Source organism: Fundulus heteroclitus, unplaced genomic scaffold, assembly GCF_011125445.2.
Source record: "Fundulus heteroclitus isolate FHET01 unplaced genomic scaffold, MU-UCD_Fhet_4.1 scaffold_76, whole genome shotgun sequence".
NCBI lineage: Eukaryota > Metazoa > Chordata > Actinopteri > Cyprinodontiformes > Fundulidae > Fundulus > Fundulus heteroclitus.
Window position 1 is genome coordinate 897,330 of NW_023397208.1, and position 7,100 is coordinate 904,429.

Sequence of the window (7,100 nt, forward strand, 5' to 3'; positions counted from 1 at the left end):
ACTTTAAGCAACATATATTAGAGTGTAGCCATAACATTATACAATTAAATCGACACTAAATGAACCCACATAAGGCCTAATATTTGACTACATCAGATATAAATAGTTTTCCTCTCCCACCCCCACCCACCTCTTCACTTGGTCTCTTCCTGTGACGTCAGTTCTAAACAGGAAGCTGTAAATTACAGCAAGTGAGGCAAGTTCACCTAAATAAAATTCACAAGTTAAATGATTAAATAATAAATAAAATTTAGAATTGTCAATTGATTTAAACCAAGATATAATAGTAAATAATCTGCAAAATGCAAAAATAACTGGATAGAATATGCTTGCAGACCACAGAATAAATATGATGTAGCTGAATCAAACAAACACAAATGTCACCTGAAAATATATAAACTGAGGCAAATGGTGTTTCCATTCACTTTGTCTCACAGTCTCTTATCAACTCTGACCATCTACTTTTCCCCTGCTGAAGAGAAGAATCCCCACAGTATGATGCTGCCCTCAACACATTTTAATATGGCCTGGTGACAGGGCAAAACAGTTACCCATTTCCATTGTTTTTCTTTCCATTTGTAGCTCAAGCATTAAAAATGTGGATATTTCAAGACCATCCTCTGAGGCAAAGGGAAAGGTGCAGTAAGCATCAGACAATTCATCCTCTGATTGGTTCAACCCCCTTTTACCAGACTACTGACTGATACTAAAAGGCCCATTTCCCTCCTTGTTAGAGTAAATATTGGTTTTAAAATCTTACCCCTCGCACCTGTACCCTTAAAAAAAACAACTTTGCCTTAAGGACATCACAGGCTCATTGACCTGGAACAGTGTGTAACCTGTACTTAATTGCTTCCAAGTCACAATTTCTAAATAAGAAAGATAGGATATTTAAATCTCTATCTTACCTTAAAACCAGACTTTTAAAAATACTTGATATTTTTTGATTAATTACTTTTGTAGTGGACAAATCTGGTCTAACGCTGCTTTATGGTTTCATGTAAGGCACTCCTAATATTAATTGACGTTAATAAGGCCGTAGACGCGTCTACGATTGTTTCTTCCCATCCACTCAAGAACACTCCTGGTAGCGTTTAGCTCCTTCCGCCTTGAACGTTAGATTTCAATTTCCGTCTCTCTGACTGAGCAAACCACTCAGCCTCTACATTTCAAACCAAATATCTGATCGTCTTGGTGGAAATGGGAACGCTCGAGTTCTTTCGCAGTGGCTCTTGAAATGCTTTGTCCAAGACGTTGGAAACAGCGGAGAGCCGTGTTTCCCCAGCGGCGACGGCAGCTGAGGGCCTGGGCACCGTGGCGATTGGCGGCGGCGGCGCTGGCGGTGGGCGAGCGGGGCTAGAGGGAGAGGCGGGTCGGCTGTTCAAAGGCTGGCTTTTTATAGTGTTGGTCAGTTGGGGATTAAGGTCCTCTGTGCAGCAGAATAGCCCCTCTAATTAAAAGGGATAAGAAGGCAGAGGAATAGCGAGGAGGCACGGGGAGGAAGCAAAGGGAGAGGGAGCGGGGAGAGCAAATTTGCGGAGAAAAGAAAGAAAAGAAAAACTGTTTTCAGTGGCAGCGCTGCAGCCGGGCCCTAGCAATTCAGACGGGATTAACTTTACACTCCTCCCCCTCATTTCTGTCACTCTCCCCGCAGTCTCTTTCTATTGTGGAGTTGCCGAACTTTACTCTCCGCATGCAGTTTACTCTTTTGAAAGTATGCGTTCACAAAGCGTTCAGATCAGCCCCGAAAAGCTACATCTGTGGAGGTTTTTGTCATAAGCCCTGAGCCCATGGCTTTAGAAGTTCTAACTGCAGAAAAAGCAACTTAGTTATGTTGAACTCAGCTAAACACAATATATTTTTTAAAACGTTTATGCTAGATTGCATTTTGCATGTGTGTGTGTGTTCTGTTGAGTATCCGCCATCACCAGAATTTGAATAGAGGAGCTGTGTACTGTGCCCCCAGATGCTGGCTGACAGTAGGTGGGCTGTTTGCTGTGGGGATGCCAGGTTGTGTTTTTGTTCGGCCCTCCTCTGTCCCGCCTGCTTCCCTACCCCTGGCCGGTGGGGGGTCCCGGGCTCCCGGGGTGTGTCCCTGCTGACCGCTACCTGGGTATGAGGCTTTTCGGTTTGGCTAACACTAGCCACAGGCTGTGGGAGGTTAACGAGGTACCAGCAGCCACAAGACATTAAACCCTCCCATGGGCAAACCACAAGTGGTGTTTGTATCTCAATGAAGGGCATGAATAAGATATACCGCAGCAGCAGCAGCAGCAGCAGTGAGTGCATGGAGAAGGATGACTGCTGCTGTGGCAGCAGATAGAGAGTTGCAAAAGACAATCGTCTGAGTCATTTTGTGCGTTTTTATGTGATTTATACGTGTAAAGATGAAGTCATATAACAAATGACGAGGTACCCATAATTCATTACTACACCACTTCTTTGCATAAATTGACCATTTCTCCTCTCATTCTACCTTTTGTTCCAAAGCATGTGGCTCAGAATCCATCAACTTACACTGAGGTTGGATGACGTCGTCTTGGGTGTCTTGTGAGGAAATCCTACCGTTCTTAGACATGCACAATAATGACATTACCTTTCTGTGTTTCATTCATGACGTTTACTGTAATTCTGTGTCCGAGTCTTTGCGGTATCTTCTCAGTGTTTATGGGCCCAACAGGTGCCTGTAGAGACGGTCCTCCTTGTTGCTGTCGTTCTTCTAACTCTACCGTGTTGTGTTTGATGGTTCGCCTCTGTGACCATAATACATGAATCCATCATAAAAATGACAATTAAGGTTTAAGAAAGGGTTTATAAGGAACGTTGATGAGATATACTTTAATCTTGGAAAGTCATCTGTGCCGTGGCCAGGGAATGTTTTGCGGGGAGAAGTTTTCAGCATGGATGCAGTACAGGAACTAGACAGAAGAGAGGCAGAGGTGAGGGAAGGTGGGTGGACCGGGTAAGCCGGACCAGCAGCGAGCCCTGCTGAGGGAGGCTTTGACATGATGACGGTATTGTCTGAACCGGGGAGTGAGTTGGGAATCCAGAATACACTGGGGTGTAAGTTTAAAGTAAGTTTCAGGTTTGCAAATATAACGACATAGAAAAAAGGAACAAGTGACAATAACAAGGGGGCTTGGTTACCGTAATCAACATGGCACAATCTGTCAGTAATGGAGAGTCTTGCTCCCCTAAATATAGCTACTTGCTGAACTTATACTGTGACTAACTTTATGTGTTCTCTTTCACCCTCTTGACCAGAAACCTGGCTCTGAGTTTATCTAATAAACGTGTTTCTTTCCTAGACACAGCCACCTATGGAGCTAGTCTGCCATTACCTTCCCTAACATAGAAAATATTCCTGGATCAGTGCTTCTGCCCTTTTGTTGTGTCTCTTCTCTCTCTTCTCAAACCATAGTCGGCCATGACAGAAGGCCGTTCATGCTGACCCTGGTTCTGCTACAGGTTTCTTCCTGTTAAAAGGGAGTTTCCCTCTCCACTGTTGTGACATACATGCTCAGTATGAGGGATTGCTGCAAAGTCTGTGACACAAGGCGAATGTTTACTGTGCACTTTCAGGAGGAGTGAATGCTGCATATCAATGACTCGATATAACCTGCTGGGTTTCCTTTGATAGAAAACTTTTTAACCAATCTTTCTAGAGGATTTGATTGAATCTGACTTTGTAAAATGCCTTGATATGACATGTGTCATGAACTGATGCTTTATAAATAAAATTTAATTGAATTGCTGGCTGCACTTCTTACACCATGGGATTATGAGATGACTTTTAACAACACCTGGGGTCCATAAACATAAATCATGGTTCTTCAGAAAACTGTGAAAACCACATACATCTGACAATTTAAGATAAACCCTTTGATTCTTAGAAAGATGTTGCTGGGACTATGGGTTCCACATATTCTGAGTCTAAACACAGCTTAATGTATTTTTGGACAAGAATTAACCTAAAAATTAAACATTGTTTGACATAAAGTAAATTGTAACAGTTTATGTAATACATTAATGCAGAAGTTTGGATTTTCGAGGGCTTTTCAAGGCAGCATCCTCTTCGGAGAGGTTGGAGATGAGCTCATTTGGTTCTCGTGGGAGGATTTACAGCAGCCATGATGGACATGGTCAGAGTATATGTCAGCTGAACTATGCGGCCTGTTGTCCAGATCAGAACAGCTGAGAAAAGTTAGGCAGGAAGATGATCATTTCTCATCCCAAAATGAAAAAAAAAATGCAAAGGTTTACCAAGAATCTTTTGGAGTTAGACCTCAAAGCATGCAGTGTCCTCTTTCTATAAAGCATTTAGCTTTGTCGCTTAGTGTGAAACAGTATGTGAAGAAACTAGGAATCAAAGGGGCAGACCCCAACTCTGCGGAGCCATTCTAAATATATGGTTATTATCCCATCAACAATGATGGGATAATAGTAATCACCTTTATTGTCATTGTAACCATACATTCCAATGAAATTTGTTCTCTGCAATTAACCCATGCCTTTGGGGAGCAGTGGGCTGCCACTGTGTGGCACCCGGGGAGCAATCAGGTGGTAAGGGTCTTGCTCGGGGACCCAGAGTGGCAGTCTGTGGAAGTTAAACCCAGAACCTCTGGGAAACAAATGCAATGCTGTAACCACTAGGCCACTACTCCCATATAAAAGGTACATTCCCATACCGGGAGTTGAACCCGGGCCGCCTGGGTGAAAACCAGGAATCCTAACCGCTAGACCATATGGGAGTTTCATGTGTATGGATACATTGGAGGAGTCCAAATGACAGTTTCTTTTTGCTAAAATTTCCACTTAGCTTGGTCTCTGCACCTTCCCTCTGTAGCACCTGCTCTCCAGAGCTATAGCAGCTCTTCCAGATACACAATAAGCCAATATCCTCACTTTGGATCCTTGTAATCATCCATAGTAAAAAAAAAAAAAAAACAGCTACGGCTTCTTCCAGCATGCTTATATCAATAAATCTATCAACGATGGGTGCATATGGCTAAAGAAAAAGCTTGCTTTTGTCCAATACAGTTCTGACAGTGTCAGCGTGTAACAGATGGGCCCGGTAAGGCGGGCCAAGCCATTGATTTGACCTTGATACAGACAGACGAACTGAAGTGAATGAATGAAGGAAAATCTGGACTTAGCGGCCGTCTCATAAAGCCACGCTCCAAAGCAGTTTCTCTTGATCTTGAAGATCTTGACTTTTCTGCCTGTTCAGTTGCCTTTTGTGTTTTTTTTACTACATTTGGGGGTATTAGCAAATTCAGCAAATCAAAGCTACCCAACAAAACAGTTGCCGTGAATGAACAGACAAGTAGGAGAACTTCTTCCGTGGCAGCCGGGCCTTCTCCCTGTAGTGGCAGAGTCAGGCCCAGAGTCACGCTTCTCCCTGACAGCAGGAGAAGCGTGACTCCTCCGATTCGCCGGGAGACAGGGGGAGGGCACATTGCCACAGACATTAACAAGCGTTCTTCACCTTTTAACAAGCACGGCCCCGTTTAGCTGAAACGCTCCCCTGGGCTATTAGATATTTTCCGATGAATTATATATCAGAGGGTGAAGATGAAAGCGCTCAGTGCGAGCCAAGAACATGGCTGGGGGGACAACAAGAGCAGCACATTTTTAAAGCCTGGTTAGGCTGTTTGTTTTCTGATCGTTCAGGGAAAATGGGAAAACGCCACTCGGGGGCTACAGTAAACCTGCAGTCAGGAGGAGTATTAGGATCAGAATGGCATCGTTAGATCGTAAATTCAGTCGATACGGGCTTTACACTGTAAAAATAAATTTTAGAAGGTATTAAATATTTTTAGCCAAACACAATAGCTCATACATGTAGAGTTTAACAACAACATTAGCAACTTAAGTGCTTGCTTACTATTACGATTAAAATGTAACTGAAGATATTAGATAAGTCAACCATTTGCTTTTCTCATTCGTAAAGAGAAGAACAAATTCAGTAGAGAATTCAGCAGAGAATGCTAAAGATAATATTTTCATTATGTTTTTACATGTGGCACTAGAGGCGTTAATTGATAGTACTTTGACAGGAAATGAGCAGTCAAGCAATTAAGGTCTCTGTGCTTGTGGCTGCTCACTCATGCCCCGCCTCAAGACAGTGTTAATACGCAGTGTATTATGAATGAATAAAAGTAGGAAATTAGTGTTGCACCGATGCCATTTTTTGACCCCGATACCGATACACTGGCTGTGCAGTATTGGCCGATACCGATACCATCTGTTTAAAATTGATGTGTGTGTGTATATATGAAGAACTGCTTACTACTTAAGGCAGTAGAACTTTTTATTACCTACCTGGAATGGGTGACAATAGTTGAATAAACTTTTGGCTCTCAAAGGCCAAAATAGTGCAACATTCGTGAAATTATAACATGCATAATAGTATTGCAACAGTAAGACAGTAAAATTACATCAATAATTGAATAATCTCTTTTAAACCCTGAGTTTTGGCTCTCAAAGGCCAAAATAGTGCAACTTTCATGAACTTATATAACATGTATAATACTAGTCGGGAGAGAGAAGGCTGCGTTCAAGTGACATACAAACATCAAAATGGTATCGGTGCCCTATTTGTTGGTACTCGCCGATACCGATACCATTTTAGTGCTGGATTGGGGCCCCGTCCGATACTGGTATCGGTATCGGTGCAACACTATAGGAAATACCATAAGACCTGTGGCTGAGAAAGTTTCTGCGTTGAAGCAAGAATTTAAGCCTTTATCCCGTTTGAGCTAAATAAGTGTGAGAGTTGGTGCTGCTTGCTAGCAACCCTGAGGCAGCCATTCCCTCCTGTCCAACAACGCAAGAGAAATTCACTCATTTTGATGAGAATGTAACTAAAGACGGTTCAGTCAACTCTCATCTAGTCTCATTTATTGGGTGTGACGTCCAACGGTGGACAATGACGGTGTAATGTTTATATGGGCAGTATTTTGAAGGTATACCTAAACTTAAAAGTTTATTTTTTGTGTGTGTGTGTCACAAGACGCTGTGGTTGTCTGTGTTGGATCAAGAATTTAACGCGGGAGCTAGTGTCAGCTAGGTAAGCGACAGCGCCACGGCTGACGTCT

General features: G+C 42.8%; 1 non-coding gene across 1 annotated transcript; it reads right to left on the bottom strand.

Moving 5' to 3' along the window:
- Positions 1-4,679: 4,679 nt before the first annotated feature.
- Positions 4,680-4,751, bottom strand: trnae-uuc. Its single transcript has one exon. It is a non-coding gene; the product is annotated as a tRNA-Glu (tRNA).
- Between the last annotated feature and the right edge of the window lie 2,349 nt (positions 4,752-7,100).